The sequence below is a fragment of the Podarcis tiliguerta genome (assembly GCF_965153285.1).
Source record: "Podarcis tiliguerta genome assembly, chromosome: 4".
Classification (NCBI taxonomy): domain Eukaryota; kingdom Metazoa; phylum Chordata; class Lepidosauria; order Squamata; family Lacertidae; genus Podarcis; species Podarcis tiliguerta.
Window position 1 is genome coordinate 11,689,839 of NC_139537.1, and position 17,371 is coordinate 11,707,209.

The following is a 17,371-nucleotide window of genomic DNA, read 5'->3' on the forward strand; positions in this document are numbered from 1 at the left end:
TAGGGCACCAATACTTTGAATTGTGCTCAGAAACTTACTGAGAGGCAGTACATAGTGGGAGGCAGTACGTGAGGCAGTTGTGCTTCAAGAGGTCATGTTGGAGTAGAGCTACCAGGCAGCACCTGCTTGGAGGTGGTTCCATATTCCTTGTTGCCAGTGCATCTTTGACAACAACAGTGAAATATTCTGTTTGTGGGGACTGCGCTGCTGTTTCTTTGCCAGCATGGTGCATTTGAGGTTAATAGAATATAACTTTTGTCTGGAGAGGCTGCAGTTTCCTGTCTGATGCTATAATACTCCATGCATAAAAAACATTTCCCTGTAGAGCATGAAAAGTGCATGAGGAGAGGGAAGCGTTTTACTCTGTAGAGTTTTCGGTTTTATACTACACATAGCCAAAGCGGAGTCAGTCTCCTATGTGCAAAATCGGGAGCTTTCCTACATATTGATGAAAAGTTTCCCACAAAACTACATATTTGCTACGTGGTGAGAGGAAGCAAAATGTACACACACAGAGCTCTTCTATAAGCTGAACATTTGGAAAACACCCTTTTCAAATATTTGTATTTAATTGCATTTTAGTTACAACTATGTATAGAAGTGAACCCTCAGCACAAATCAGCTGGGCACGGGTAGGAGATAAAACCAACCATAGTTCACTTCCAATTTTATTTCAAAATCTAATACATACAAAATAGAGCTGAGCTTAAATGACTTAAATGCTGAAAGGTTTCTGCCCTTTGCAGCAATTGTTCAGCCAAAAGGGCATGGCGAAATTTATTGCGCGGCAAGTCCCCCTCCCCCCTTGTGAAATAAAGACACAGGACACTTTATTTAAGGTTAATGGGCGTAAAATGGGCGTAAAAGGCCACAACTTTATTGATTACAGGAATTGAGAGGTATTGGCTTAGGCATTGGCTCCTATTGACTAACCGGCTTCAGCCCAATTGCATGAAGACCTGTAAGGGTTAACCACCAATGGGGGAGTCCTGCTGAAGTATGTCAACTAGCAGCTGGAACAGGAAAGAGAGGAAATACCTCGGGCTCGCCAGCCTTAAATGTCCTAGGCCACGCCTCCCCAACCAGCCGATTGGCTGGTCGGGGCGATGACGCGCCCGAGGATTCCCTCATTCTCTCGCGGGGGCTGTGCGTGGGGAGGGCGTGGGCCCGCAACCCCACCTCCTCCCTAGCTCGGAAGTGGCTTTATAACCCATCAACAAACCAACCAACTAATTAATCACCTTCAATATAAATTCCAAGGTGATTTACAATGATACAATAAATCAGCTATGTTTTAAAATAAAATAAAAATAAAATAGGAGTAGTAGTAGTAATAATAATAATAATAATAATAATAAACTGCCAATATCTAATTCCTGCTGCCCCACCTCACAGCTCGGAAAGCTTGTCATAGCAAGAACATCTTTATAACCACCAGGCAACTGTAATATCTCAACAGGGATGTTTCCCTACAAAATGGTGGCAGCCCCACTGAAAGCCCTGCTCGGAGTTACTATGCACTGGGATCCTGATATTGTTTACTTCTTCATTCAGTTTGCCCTCGGTTGTCCTCTCACACACTTGCCCCCAAGAAACCATCTCTAGCTGACTCCGCAATACTGTGATACCATTTCATCTACCATGTGATCCCTAATAGTCTAGATACCTTCCGGTTAATTCAGGAAGGAGGAAGCAGCCGTCATCATCAGGGGAAGTGTAGTGGCAAAGAAGCACCAGCAGATAGAGTTAGGCAGGGATGATGGGAGTTGTAGTCCAATTATATCTGGAGAGCCATGGGTTCCCCAGACCTGTCTATACAGACCTAGGGGTTTCCTTCTGCAGCCCCATAAGTGATTGACACCCGCCAAGTGTGGGGGAGATGGAGATACATTATGCTACTGGCCCATCTTTATCAGTTATGTTCATGGATCACAACATGAGGACATTTTGGGACTTTTAAGTCCATCAAAGCTATAGGGCCATTGTTGAGATACTGCCAGGGAGACATAGTCCATCTTGACTCCACGTCGTCTCCGGACGCCCATCGATCTCCCACAGACACGCAGTATCAGCAATTAGCGACATGAGCTCCAGAAATAGAATCATAGAATCATAGAGTTGGAAGAGACCACAAGGGTCATCGAGTCCAACCCCCTGCCAAGCAGGAAACACCATCAGAGCACTCCTGACATATGGTTGTCAAGCCTCTGCTTAAAGACCTCCAAAGAAGAAGACTCCACCACACTCCTTGGCAGCAAATTCCACTGTCGAACAGCTCTTACTGTCAGGAAGTTCTTCCTAATGTTTAGGTGGAATCTTCTTTCTTGTAGTTTGTATCCATTGCTCCGTGTCCGCTTCTCTGGAGCAGCAGAAAACAACCTTTCTCCCTCCTCTATGTGACATCCTTTTATATATTTGAACATGGCTATCATATCACCCCTTAACCTCCTCTTCTCCAGGCTAAACATGCCCAGCTCCCTTAGCCGATCCTCATAAGGCATTGTTTCCAGGCCTTTGACCATTTTGGTTGCCCTCCTCTGTACACGTTCTAGTTTGTCAGTGTCCTTCTTGAACTGTGGTGCCCAGAACTGGACACAGTACTCCAGGTGAGGTCTGACCAGAGCAGAATACAGTGGCACTATAACTTCCCTTGATCTAGATGCTATACTCCTATTGATGCAGCCCAGAATTGCATTGGCTTTTTTAGCTGCCGCGTCACACTGTTGGCTCATGTTAAGTTTGTGGTCAACCAAGACTCCTAGATCCTTTTCACATGTACTGCTCTCAAGCCAGGTGTCACCCATCTTGTATTTGTGCCTCTCATTTTTTTTGCCCAAGTGCAATACTTTACATTTCTCCCTGTTAAAATTCATCTTGTTTGTTTTGGCCCAGTTCTCTAATCTGTCAAGGTCGTTTTGAAGTGTGATCCTGTCTTCTGGGGTGTTAGCCACCCCTCCCAGTTTGGTGTCATCTGCAAATTTGATCAGGATGCCCTTGAGTCCATCATCCAAGTCGTTGATAAAGATGTTGAATAAGACCGGGCCCAAGACAGAACCCTGTGGCACCCCACTAGTCACTCTTCTCCAGGATGAAGAGGAACCATTGATGAGCACCCTTTGGGTCCGGTCAGTCAGCCAGTTACAAATCCACTGAGTGGTAGCATAGTCAAGACCGCATTTTACCAGCTTCTTTACAAGAATATCATGGGGCACCTTGTCAAATGCCTTGCTGAAATCAAGGTAGACTACATCCACTGCGTTCCCTTCATCTACCAGGCTTGTAATTCTGTCAAAAAATGAGATCAGGTTAGTCTGACATGACTTATTTTTAGCTTTGGCAATAGCTTTGGCACATTCCAGAACTGATGCATGCTCTTATCAGTAGAGTTCGCACAGCGAAAGATGCACACAGGAGAGCATTATATAGAAGTTTATTCAGCGTTGATCAGAACAAAGAAAAACGTGACTGCCTGCTTGAGAGTTTCTGGCAGAGAGAGAAACGAAAGCAAAGATTCAACAGAAACATCCTGTGAGACAGGAAATGCGCAGGCTGTGACACAAACATCATGCTCCCTTTTAAGGTGGAACGGAAATATCCTAACAGCCATCACTAAAAAGAAGTATTATACTTTCCTTGTGCCCTACCTCAAAATAGCCTGGCTAATCAGGTACCCTTTCTTAGTGTATTGCCACAAACAGAAGACCCAAACATCTGTAATGCATAGCAATTTTAAAGGGGATGGGGGAAAAGAAGCTGGATGGTGCTTTTACTATTATTATTATTATTATTATTTATTATAAATAGTTCTTGGGGATTCAAACTGGCACCTGAGAAGTGTGCAGCACGGCAGCCTAGCAATTTCCTTTTTAGGATTAACATAAATTAATGGGAGAAGATCTGGAAACAGACAGGTCACAACACCTAGCCAAAAACACCTGGGCAGAGATGTGCACAATGAAAGGGATGGATTTCTTTCCCTGCAGTTGCCTTGCCAGTCACATCAGTTTCTCATTGAAAGGGCTCCCTGGGCCAAGTTGCCATGGCAACGGAACATTAATCTGCCAACTCTTCCTCTCTGCTGAGGGTGGGGTGTGTACCACTGGGAGGGCATCCTTTTCTGTGCTGTACCAGATTTCCAATATCAGTCTAAGAGGCATCATTTGTGGGAAATCAGGACAGTCACACCAAGTCCAAACTAGGGGTACAAGATAATTTTCTATCGATTTTACTTCCTTCCTTTAGAACAGGGGTTCCTAAACTGTGGTTCATGGGCCACCAGTGTTCCGCAGGCCTCATTCAGATGGCCCATGGCATGTTCTCATTCAGTTGTATTTTTAATTGCATCTTTTATCTCCTTCATTGCACTTTGTCGTATTACAATTTGAATTCCATGGAAATGCAATGCAATGTAAGAAATAAAAGACGAACAATACAATTAAAAGATATTTAACACCTAGCACGGCATGTTGCGATTGGTTACAACAGGCAGAAAAATCATTAAGTTGTCTGCCAGCACCAATACCAATTCTCAAGTGGTCCATGGTGGGAAAACCTTGAGAACCACTGTGCTTTGTGCAATTGAAAAAATTCTGAGTAAGGGGTGATTTGAATCCCCAGGACAGTGAGGAAAAACAAGTCCTATGAAGAAAAGTTGAAAAGGTTGGATACATTTAGTCAGGAGAAGAGAAGATTAAGGGGAAGACATGATAGCACTCTTTAAAAATCTGAAGGGCAGGACTAGGACCGATGGGTAGGAGTTTCAGGGAAGCAGATTTCAGCTAAATATTTGGAGCTACTTCCTAAAGGCAAAATCTGTTCAACAGTGGAACAGATTGCATCAAGAGGCATTTCAATGGAGGTGTGATGTTCATCTCTTAGGGAGATTGCAGTTGCATCCTGTATTGCAGATCCGTATAGTTAAAGCTATGGTTTTCCCAGTAGTGATGTATGGAAGTGAGAGCTGGACCATAAAGAAGGCTGATCGCTGAAGAATTGATGCTTTTGAATTATGGTGCTGGAGGAGACTCTTGAGAGTCCCATGGACTGCAAGAAGATCAAACCTCTCCATTCTGAAGGAAATCAGCCCTGAGTGCTCACTGGAAGGACAGATCCTGAAGCTGTACCTCCAATACTTTGTCCACCTCATGAGAAGAGAAGACTCCCTGGAAAAGACCCTGATTTGGGGAAAGATTGAGGGCACAAGGAGAAGGGGACGATAGAGGATGAGATGGTTAGACAGTGTTCTCGAAGCTACCAGCATGAGTTTGACCAAACTGTGGGAGGCAGTGGAAGACAGGAGTGCCTGGCGTGCTCTGGTCCATGGGGTCACGAAGAGTTGGACACGACTAAACAACAACAACAACATTGAATAGAGCATGGGTAGGCAAACTAAGGCCTGGGGGCTGGATCCGGCCCAATCGCCTTCTAAATCCGGTCTGTGGCTGGTCCGGGAATCAGCGTGTTTTTACGTTAGTGGAATGTGTCCTTTTATTTAAAATGCATCTCTGGGTTACTTGTGGGACCTGCCTGGTGTTTTTACATGAGTAGAATGTGTGCTTTTATTTAAAATGCATCTCTGGGTGCTTTGTGGGGCATAGGAATTTGTTCATATTTTTTCTTCAAAATATAGTCTGGCCCCCCAAAATGTCTGAGGGACAGTGGATCGGTCCTGTGTTGAAAAAGTTTGTTGACCTCTGAAATAGAGAATTGGATAGGATTAGCTACAATGCCCCTTCTGATGCTATTATTCTATGAATCTATAAACTTGACCTGTAATGACTGGACAAAGTATACAGATGGATATGCAAGAGAATTGCTAGAATTGAAGAATTGTGTTCAATGCCCTCCTCCGTGCATTGGTCAGATAACTCCACATGTTCCCTCCAACACTTACCAGTAATCATCTTCATTGTCAAGAGCTACTGCCTGCCTCTAGATTGAATATGAAACGTTTTGCTACCCAGGCTTCATAACACAGTCCCCTGCTATTTAAAGGGATTCATTGGGGGAAAAGCTATTCAGGTAGAATGGCTTCAGTTGCTATGAGCGCCACAATCTTGATGATAACCTTTCAGGCAGCTTCAAATCTGCAAATGCCACAGAACAGGCACCCTTTAAAGCACTTAAGGTTGCGAGCTATTGATACAGATTGTGAACAAATGTGCCCTGCTTCTAGTGAGAGGAGAAACCAGTAATTTTATTTTAAGGATGAAAGACAGAAAAGTGACCTTCATGTGGAATTCAGAGTGTTGCTTGAAGGTCTTTGAACTTTGTGATAAAGCACCAAATCAACAATGTATTGTGCTTGCTCTAATGGCTTTCTAATGGTGCCCATTGTAGCTTAAAATGCTACCTTGAGCACCAGCACAGATCTGGGGACACCCATAGTTGCCCCTTCATAGTAGGGAACATTGTTTAAATGTGTCTTTCACGTGTGCCAATCTGAGCACCCCGTTTCATGTTGCATTCATGGTGATGGAGGTCTTGCAGTGCAGCTGTGTAGGTAACACCAGAAACCCTAGACCGCACGGGTCAGTTGCCAGGGGATGCTGATATCTGGGAGGTCTCTTGTTCCTGGCTGAAGCCTGCAGGGTGTTCGGGTGCCGATGATCAGGACCACAGACAGCTCACTGAGGTCATTGCAAGATAAAAGATAGAGCCAAGACAAAAGACTGGCCCACATTTGAACATTATTTAGCAGTAGCCTGGAGCCAATCCTGAGCAGTGTGTGTGTTGTTTAAGCTTTGCCTCAGCAGAGGAAAACTGCTTGGGCCTCAGTCCAGTATATCTGAAGGAGCGTCTCCACCCCCATCGTTCTACCCGGACACTGAGGTACAGTGCTGAGGGCCTTCTGGTGGTTCCCTCGCTGCGAGAAGCCAAGTCAGAACCAGGCAGAGGGCTTTCTTAGTAGTGGCGCCCGCCCTGTGGAATGCCCTCCCATCCGATGTTAAAGAGAACAACAACTACCAGACTTTTAGAAGATATCTGAAGGCAGCCCTGTTTGAAGGTGAAGGACCCCTGACAGTTCAGTTGCGGCGCTCATCTTGCTTTACTGGCCGAGGGAGCTGACGTTTGTCTGCAGACAGTTTTTCTGGGTCATGTGGCCAGCATGACTAAGCTGCTTCTGGTGAAACCAGAGCAGCGCATGGAAACGGTGTTTACCTTCCTGTCGGAGTTGTACCTATTTATCTACTTGCACTTTTTGCGTGCTTTCGAACTGTTAGGTTGGCAGGAGCTGGGACCAAACAATGGGCGCTCACCCCGTCACAGAGATTTGAAGTGCCAACCTTCTGATCGGCAAGCCCAAGGCTCGGTGGTTTAACCCACAGCGCCACCCATGTCCCTCATGCAGCCCTTTTTAGGGAAGCTTTTAATGTCTGATGCATTACGCTATTTTAATATTTTGTTGGAAGTTGCCCAGAGGGGCTGGGGAAGCCCAGCCAGATGGGCGGGGTATAAATAATAAATTATTATTATTATTTGAATGGGAGGCCCTGAAAACCTCCTCTCTTGCCACCAGACCTAGCCTGTGTGTTTGTGTTCTCTTCCCAGCGGCAGGCCATTCATGATGAGTCCAAAGAGCCAGATGATGTGGGCAGATTTACCTCCTTAGCCATGCAAAATGTGGGCCATCACTGTTACCTGGCCCCCCCCTTTATTCCTTGGATATCTCTGGCTGTTATGTTAAAGCTCCTCCCTTTTTACTCCAGGCAGGAAAAGCCTATGGTGCGGTAGGAAACAAACACACACATACATACGTCGGCAAGCAAAGTAGCAAGTGCTGGGTATCTTTGACAATGAAGCGGCCTCAATTCTTCTGCTTCTTTTCACAAAAAACTGAACTCAAATAAGATGGTGATGGGGGTGGGGAGCACACACATGGAAGGATGCCCTCCACCTTACAGGGGTTAACTGGTATGAAAGAAATCACAGTGACTACATGGTGTTCTTTCTACCTGTCTTGCTTGGGTTGAAAATATCTCAGACCCCAGCAAATATAGCAGAAAGTCCCTGAAGGCAAATAGCAAAATGAAAATGTCAAATAGCATTTCACTTGGCCTTTAACATCAAACAACATTTTTCTCCTTGTTTGTGCAGGGGTTTTTGTGTAGTAGTTTTTTAAATAAAAAAACAAACTACCAATATGCAAAATGGTTTAGAAGCAGAGCTGGAAATTGTAGTGCTATTATTATTATTATTATTATTAATTAATTAATGCTGTTTGTAGCAATAGTAGTATTTATGTAGACCTTGATTGAATGATTTTAGGCTTTATTTTGTGTTTCAGTTATTTATTTATTGTAAACTAGCCAGAGGACTTTATGGGGTGGGGATACAAATGTTGTAAACAAAGAAACGAATCAGTTCAACAAAATGAATTCTGATAGGAATAAATGTAAGGTTGTACACTTGTTGTTGCTTAGTCGTTCAGTTGTGACCGACTCTTTGTGACCCCATGGACCAGAGCACGCCAGGTACTCCTGTCTTCCACTGCCTCCCGCAGTTTGGTCAGACTCATGTTTGTAGCTTCGAGAACACTGTCTCCTTGACCTCTGATGGGAGGGTGTTCCACAGGGAGGGTGCCTCTGCCAAGAAGGCTCTCTGCCTGGTTCCCTGTAACTTCACTTCTTGCAGAACTGCTAGAATACTGCTATAGGGAACTGCTAGAATACCCTCGGAGGGTATACTGCTATAGGGAACTGCTAGAATACCCTCGGAGGAGGACCTCAGTGTCCTGGTTGAATGATGGGGGTAGAGGCGCTCCTTCAGAGGGCCAGGGCCAGGTCTGCAACAACACTTTGAATTGTGCTCAGAAATGTACTGGGAGCCAGTGATGATCTTTTAGGACCGCTGTTATATGGTCCCGGCAGCTGCTCCTAGTCACCAGTCTAGCTGCCACACTTTGGATTAGTTGTAGTTTCTGAGTCACCTTCAAAGGTAGCGCATTGCAGTAGTCCAAGTGGGAGATAACTAGAGCATGCAGCACTCTGGTGAGACAGTCTGCGGGCAGGTAGGGTCTCAGCCAGCATACCAAATGGAGCTGGTAGACAGCTGTCCTGGACACAGAATTGACCTGGTGCCTGACCATGCCAATCCCCAACATTGGGACTGCATAACATACTCTCACCCAACCAGATATTTCTCTAGAAACCATTGTTGCTCCAAGTGCTTGGTTGAGTTCAAAAGAAAAGATGGATAATCTCCAAAATACAGAATTTATCCATTATCAATTGCTTGCCACCAATAGAGCTGAGATGCCTTATCTCACTTGGGGAGGTGGTGGTTTATGTAGCGTTCCAACATTTCATCTAAACCTCTGGCTGCAGTTAAACTGCCTGGTTGCATTGCAACAGTTTGCAAATGTTTGCCAATCCCATCAACGCCAAATGCAGAAATAACAGCTTGCCTTCTGCCTTCTGTGCCGGGAGCAGATGTCTGCTGTTAATCTGGGTTTCATTTCTAGTTGTGAAGGAGAGAAGCCTTCCTGGATTGGTTTTGGTCTACGAAGAACAACTATGCTAGAGGTTCCTCAAATTTTGTTCTAGTGAGCACTGATTTACATGATGCTGTGGACAAGTGGAGGAGGACAGGAGGGTAGGATTAGTTTGCGGGAATTTCCTTTGATAATGCTACTAAGGAATTGGAGGTGGAGAGTTACCTTGCTTCCAGGCCAACCCTGTTCTCTGGAACTGTCTTTATTCACTCACCTTTTTGGAGTGTGCAGAGACCTCATCACAATTCAGTTGCAATCCAGTAGTCCTCCCTATTTTGCCAGATACATGATTTATGGATTTATGTCTGGCATGGCAAGGCACTACAGTGGTACCTTGGGTTACAGATGCTTCAGGTTACAGACTCCGCTAACCCAGAAATAGTACCTTGGGTTAAGAACTTTGCTTCAGGATGAGACAAGAAATTGCGTGGTGGCGGTGTGGCAGCAGCGGGAGGCCCCATTAGCTAAAGTGGTACCTCAGGTTAAGAACAGTTTCAGGTTAAAAACGGACCTCCAGAATGAATTAAGTTCTTAACCCGAGGTACCACTGTAAAGGTAAAGGGGGTAAAGGGACCCTTGACCGGTAGGTCCAGTCGTGGACGACTCTGGGGTTGCGGCGTTCATCTTGCTTTAAAGGCTGAGGGAGCTGGCATTTGTCTGCTTCCACAGACAGTTTTTCTGGGTCATGTGACCAGCATGGCTAAGCCGCTTCTGGCGAACCAGAGCAGCGCACGGAAACACCGTTTACCTTCCCACCGGAGCGGTACCTATTTATCTACTTGCACTTGATGTGCTTTTGAACTGCTAGGTTGGCAGGAGCTGGGACTGAACAACAGGAGCTCACCCCGTTGTGGGGATTCGAACCACCATCCTTCTGATCGGCAAGCCCTAGGCTCAGTGGTTTAGACCACAGTGCCACCCACGCAAGGCACCACTGAGGCTTTTAAGGGCACATTTGCCTTTAGAAAACACTTCCTCTTTGCAAGTACAGCCCATTTTATTGCTTCATATATTGTCCCAACATCTGCACTGTTCCTTGGAGTTTTGCCCCCTTGGTATTTAGCACTTGGGGGGTACTGAACCTCAGTGCCAACAAGTGCACTGGCCTTGCTCGTGGCTGACTTTTGGAAGAACCCCAATGAGCATAAAAACATCCCCTTTGGGCTTTAAATATATGGTGTCCCATGGCCCTTGCCTCACCACCAACTGCTGACCACAACTGAGGTGGGTAATTTGCCCTTCTCACAGTAGGCTAACTGCCCATAACGGTGGCTGCTCTATGCTTCAACTCTTTGCTGAGCACTCCACCTTATAACTCAACGATGAAGCACCAGGAAATGTACCCTGTTTCCTTATCGTGTGGGGCATCTCTGCACCATCTCAGCAAGCTTCTGGAGGCAGGCTGGTGGTACCGCAGAGAAGGATGGTGCTGGTGTGTGGAACTGTGGCGACAAAGCAACTCATCACTTTATCCACGTGGCCTCCAGGTTGTGGAATGCTCTCATCTCCAAGGTGCGAAGGGCTGGAGCTCAATGGTAGAGCATCTGCTCTGAATGAAGAAGGTCCCAGGTACTATTGCCAGCATCTCCAAGCAAGACTGGGAGAGATTCTCTGCCTGAGACCCTGGAGAACCATAGCAAGTTAGTGTAGGAAATGCTGAACTGGACAAACTATTGGTCTGACTTAGCATAAGGCAGATTGCTACGTTCCAGTATTGGGATGTGGCTTTTGGGCGCATGGATGTTCTCATGCTCCATTGCTGCATTCCCTGTTTTGCTGCTCTTGTTTTTGGTATTGGGTTTGTTTGTTTTGTTCTTTTGACACTGACAAGACCAGCAGTTTCACAACTGGAGGAAATAGCAGCATGGGAGGACTAACACCCCAACTTTGCCAGAGTGTTAAAAACGGCATGTGTTGAAAGATCCCAGGTGACATCTAGAGTTACATGACTTCTATTTTTACATTGTGTGTGTATATAATAGTGATGCTGCAATGGCTGTGCTTTCTCAGACTTATAATTCCACTCCTGCAGAATCTGAGACCCAAAGGTAGCGATTTCACCAAATTGTACATGCATTGTAACTCGTTCTATGCGGGGCCTGCCCTTGAAGCTGACCCAGAAACTCCAGCGGGTGCAGAATGATGCGGCGAGGCTCCTTGCCATGGGATCACATTCACCCAGTGCTTTACCAACTGCACTGGCTCCCGGTAGAGTACGTCAGGTTTAAGGTGCTGGTTTTGACCTTTAAAGCCCATGCGGCCTAGGACCCACGTACCCATGGGACCGCCTCTCCTGGTATGCCCCACGGAGGACCTTAAGGTCCACAAATGACAACATTTTGGAAGTCCTAGGTTGCAAGGTGGTTAGATTGGTCTCAACTAGGGTCAGGGCCTTTTCAGTTCTGGCCCCGACTTGGTGGAACGCTCTGTCACAAGAGACTAGGGCCCTGAGGGACTTGACATCTTTCCACGGGGCCTGCAAGACAGATCTGTTCCGCCTGGCCTTTGGTTTGCACTCAGCCTGACCCTTATGTTTCCCTCCCCTTATGGTCTTGATCTATCGGCTACTTTTAAAATGAGGCTGCATTTTAAGCCGTTTTTTAAATTGGTTTCCCCCCATTATGATTTTACTGTGATTTTATTGGTGTTAGCTGCCCTGAGCCTGGCTCTGGCCGGGGAGGGTGGGGTATAAATAAAATTTATTATTATCATTATTATTAGAGAGAGAAGTGTCAAATGAGTGCATCAAGTTGTTGGCTTTTTGTTTCACAACAGATGTGAAGAACGGTAAGAATAAACTTACTACCGCCGGAGTTTGTTAGGGCCGGGAGAGTGCCAGGACCCTTCCCATACCTAACGCCCCCCCATCCCCACTATTGGAGGCTGTATATCTTAGAATACAGTGGTGCCCCGCAAGACGAAAGGGTTTTCCGTTTTCAGAGGCGCTTCGCAAGACAAATTTCCCTACGGGCTTGCTTTGCAAGACGAAAATGTCTTGCGGTTTTTGAGTTTTTTCCCCGCTCCCCAACCCCTTTTTCTAAAGCGCTAAGCTGCTAATATCCTTTTAGCAGCTAATCCGCTAATCCCTTAAACCTTTAATAGCCGTTAATAGCCCTTAAACTGCCAATAGCACTAATAGCGCTAATCCGCTAATGGGCTTGCTTCGCAAGACGAAAAAACCGCAAGACGAAGAGACTCGCGGAACGGATTCTTTTCGTCTTGCGAGGCACCACTGTACCAGTTGTTGGGGCACCCAGATGTTTAGGGAGAGGGCTGTGGTGCTCAGGTTCTGCTTGTGGGATCCACATGAACATCTGGTTGAGAACAGGATGCTGGACTAGACTTGGCCTCACCCAGTAGTCTCCTCTTGTGTTTCTTGTAAGAAATAAAAATTCTCTGACTATTAAGTTTATGTGACCCAAGCTTCTGTCCACTTCCCAGTTACGATGGACTCGCTTATCTCTGTTTGAGGTCCTTGAAACTGGAGATGCCAGATACTGAATTTAAGATCTTCTGCCTTCAGAAGTTTTGCTCTGCCAGGGAGTTACAATCCCTGCCTTTAAACACGACATCTTACATCTTATTTTTTTAAACTATTTTTTTTTAAATCCGGTAACCATCGCTGAATCAAATGAGCCTGAGACTGAATAAATAAGCAAGGACACAGCTGGTATGAAACATACATCTTAACTTTTTTTTTGTCTTCATTCTGTGTGCTTTATTTTTTTTTTCATTTTTTTTTTACACAAATGGAATGGATGCATTGAGTATTTACACTTAACAGGAGTGAATGCTGTCTAGTGTATTTGTAAACTCCAGTTCCAGTTCAGAGTAACGCCGCCACCCCACCCCCGCAACCCCACAAAATTACATCTGAGTTAAGAAACAATCCTGCCAGAGAGAAGTGTGTAAAAAGAAAAAGAAAAGTGTCAAGAACAAAGCATACAGCCCATTTGCACTCTGGCATTCAGACCAGTCAAGTTCAGCATACAAAGTCACCTATTTAAAAGGAACCAAGAGAGAGCCGTTGTTACTTTTCCGGGATCCTGCAATGCCATTTGTTTCCAAAGTGATGTTCTGCAGGCAATATACCCTTTTGCCCTTCCCGTACAACACAGGAACATCGGAAGCTGTTTTATACCAGGCTGGGCTCTTAGTCCATCCAGTACAGCAACTATCTACCTGAGCTATGATCCCTGCAGAAATAAGGCGTGATCTGGATTCCCCCCTTGCGTTTCCTTACGGCTACGACAAGCATTACATTTTGCAACCAGGGGGTGCTTCCTTGAATAAGTCTTGTGGATATAAATATGCACCGTATTTTTCGCTCTATAAGACGCACCAGACCACAAGACGCACCTAGTTTTTGGAGGAGGAAAACAAGAAAAAAAATATTCTGAATCTCAGAAGCCAGAACAGCAAGAAGGATCGCTGCGCAGTGAAAGCAGCAATCCCTCTTGCTGTTCTGGCTTCTGGGATAGCTGCGCATCCTGCATTCGCTCCATAAGACGCACACACATTTCCCCTTACTTTTTAGCAGGGAAAAAGTGAGTCTTATAGAGCAAAAAATACGGTAGGTAAATCACTGAGCTGAAATGAGGCATCCCTCTGACTTGTGAGAAAAAAAGGCTGGGTCTTAGTTTTTTTAACCGTGTTGTAGCTTTTAAACTCTTTGCCGGGAACCTTTGTGATTCCTCTGGAAATTTCCCAAGGTTGTCTTAAAAGATTTGTAGCCAGGAGAGTGTGCCATTGCAGAACACAAGCACAGGTGGCCTAATGTATTTACAGTTGTTGCATTGTGTTGCTTTTGAGGATGTCTTAGGGAGTTAGCCTTGCCCAGCGTAGACCCACTGAAATTGACAATGACCAATCTAGGCCCATCAATTTCAGTGGGTCTACTCAGCATGGTCCCTATAAAGTTCTCCCAGGAGTCAAAGGAGAGAACAGGCATCCTTGTATGCCTGTGGCAAAAAAGGGGGTGTTCAGAGGAGGTTTTGGTTCTACCCTGGAACTGGTGGACTTATTTGGGATGAATGGGGAATAACCAAGAAAAATGGCGGCAGTCCGCCTTCTGCCCTGCTGGTGTGAGCCTGGCAGAGCTGCCCATATGCTTTCTTTCCTATCCTTATAGTTAAAAGGATTAGAGGTGCACTTTTTTAAAAAGGAGGGCTGAATAGTCAAGGAGAGTCCCAGAATATCTAGGTGCAGAGCAGTTTCGCACTGGCCCCCATTGTGAAAATAGTCCTGTTCCTCAACAGGAACATCACTAGTGATGGATGAACTTATTTGAGAGAGCTCCCTCCTCCCGCACTGATCTTACTGGTTTCTAAATCCTAGCAATTCACTAAATATCTACACATTTCACTAGATACTCACTGAAAAATGATTTAGTGCAATGGTTTGGGAATCATGGAAAGGGCTTATTTTGACCGACAAAGCCCTGCAAGGCATGGGGTTCTCCATAGGAACCTGTTTAGTTTGGCACTCTCAGAGTATGGTAACAGGCGAATGGGCCTTTTCTATGGTAGTCTCTCTTTTGTGGAATGACCGCCCACCTGGACTGCCCACCTGGGAAGCTTGCCCTAACACTGGCATTTTATCCCCCCCCCTCCATTTCCAGGCAAATGTGTATTTATTTGCCCAGACACTTTGGACAACTTGAACGGTCTGGCTTTCTGGGGTAATTTGCTAGTGTCCCTTTCTGTGTTGGTTTGGGTTTTGTTTTTAGGCGAGTCTCGATCAAAATGTGCAGTATTCCTTGGCATTGTCTTAACGAATATATTGTTATCAGCTGCTTTTTAGCATTTGAGCTTTTCCTTAGGTAGCTTTTGGACGTCCTTCAGCTCTGGGGGGAGGGAGGAGGGACGATGAACAAATCTAAATAAGTAAACTAATGTGTGGAAGAGTTTAGGGGCTGCATGTGGTGCACTCTGTGTACACATGGCAATAGTCAGGCCCGAAGCAACCCACGTGAACTCAAAGTGGAGCACCAGTAGGTCGCAGTGTCCTCTGCAATGTGTTGGGAATGGAGTGGGCAACCTTTTGACCCTCCAGATGTTGCTGGACCACAACTCCCATCATCCTTGACCATGGGGATGATGCGAGGTGGAGCCCAACACCATCATAGGCCACAGTGTTGGTGACAGATGGATTGGGATGCTTCAGTTGGTTTTTATGCTTTACAAACTGCCTAGAAGCCACCTTAGAAGCATTTTGTTGTTGTTGGCATCCATCTGTCTTGAGAGACAATGAAGTGTGCCTTTAGGGGTGAAAAACTACTGTGTTAGCTGCATCAAAGTGACCTCCCTGGGGCACAAGTCTGGGCAGTGTGTATTATTATTATTATTATTATTATTATTATTAATTTATTTGTACCCTGCCCATCTGACTGGGCTTTCCCAGCCACTCTGGGCGGCTTCCAACAGAATATCAAAATACAATAACCTATTAAACATTAAAAGCTTCCCTAAGCAGGGCTGCCTCCAAATGTCTGCTAAAAGTCTGGTAGTTGTTGTTCTCTTTGACATCTGATGGGAGGGCGTTCCACAGGGCGGGTGCCACTACTGAGAAGGCCCTCTGCCTGGTTCCCTGTAGCTTTGCTTCTCGCAGTGAGGGAACTGCCAGAAGGCCCTCAGCGCTGGACCTCAGTGTCCGGGCAGAAAGATGGGGGTGGAGACGCTCCTTCAGGTATCCTGAGCTGAGGCCGTATAGAGGTCCTGGACTGCCCAGAGGACAAGGTGGAGGAGGAGGAGAAGAGGCTAATGCAGAAAGGATTACTTTTAAAAAGACTGTTTAAGAAGCCAATGTGATAAAGCAGGGGTACCTAATGTGGTACCCTCCACATCTTGTTAGATTACAACTCCCATGAGCTGCAGCCAGTGTGGCCAAATGTCAGGGAATGATGGGAGCTGTAGTCCAGCCACATCTGTAGGGTACATTAGCTACCCCAGGGCAAAAGCATCCTCAGATCTTTCTTTTAAAGCTCCCACATATTAGTTAAGACGATTTGTCCACTCAGCCCAGGATTTTCTATTCTGACTAGGAATGCTTCTCCAGTGTCTCAAACAGAGACACCTGCTACCAGATTCCTTTACGTGGAGATGCCGGTGACTGAATCGAGGACCTTCTGTATGCAAAACCGTGTGGTCTTTCACTGAGCTATGGTTGCCTCCCAGAGAATATCCAACAGCAGGCATGGATATTCTGCAATCTCCCAGGACAGCTCATTCCAACTGTGAGCCAGATTTCATAACCGCTATTGTTTATATTTATTTAAATTACAGGGTTGAAGTTGCTTCAGGTTGAGAGCTTTCGGGTTGCACTCCACGGCGACCCAGAAGTAATGTAACACGTGACTTCCGAGTTTCGCCGCTCACACAATGCACAGACGGTCAAAATGACATCATGCGCATGCGCGGAAGCGGCGAATTGCAACCCGCACACGCACAGACGCGGTTGCGTTTACTTCAGGATGTGAACGGGGCTCAGGAATGGACCCCATTCGTATCCAGAGGTACCACTGTAAATGCATTTCAATAGAATATTTTGCATTTACGCTTAAACTATTGTTGCTTGCTCAGCAGCTTCAGGAGGGGACAGGATCTCAAATCGTTTTACAGCACTGCCTTTGCACAAGTTGCAGCCCGTGATCCCTTTTAACATATTTGTATCCACAGGAATGACCCCGAAAGCCAGCTTCTGGTGGCAAAATGTCAGATTTGACCTGCCTCTTAGTATGATGTCCCCCTTGAGTATAGCATTTATATTTGTGAAACCTTTTCAGCTTTCCCCCACCCCACAAAGCAACCATAATGCAATTCCAAAGACAGCAATTGTTCTTTTTGCTCTCTCCCACCATCTCATGCCAGTATTCCACCT

General features: G+C 45.7%; 1 long non-coding RNA gene across 1 annotated transcript; it reads left to right on the plus strand.

Annotated features, from left to right (window-relative positions):
* The first annotated feature begins 13,111 nt into the window (after positions 1-13,111).
* Positions 13,112-14,354, plus strand: LOC310676568. Its single transcript, XR_014510620.1, has 2 exons — positions 13,112-13,810; positions 14,084-14,354. It is a non-coding gene; the product is annotated as an uncharacterized lncRNA (long non-coding RNA).
* Positions 14,355-17,371: the final 3,017 nt, after the last annotated feature.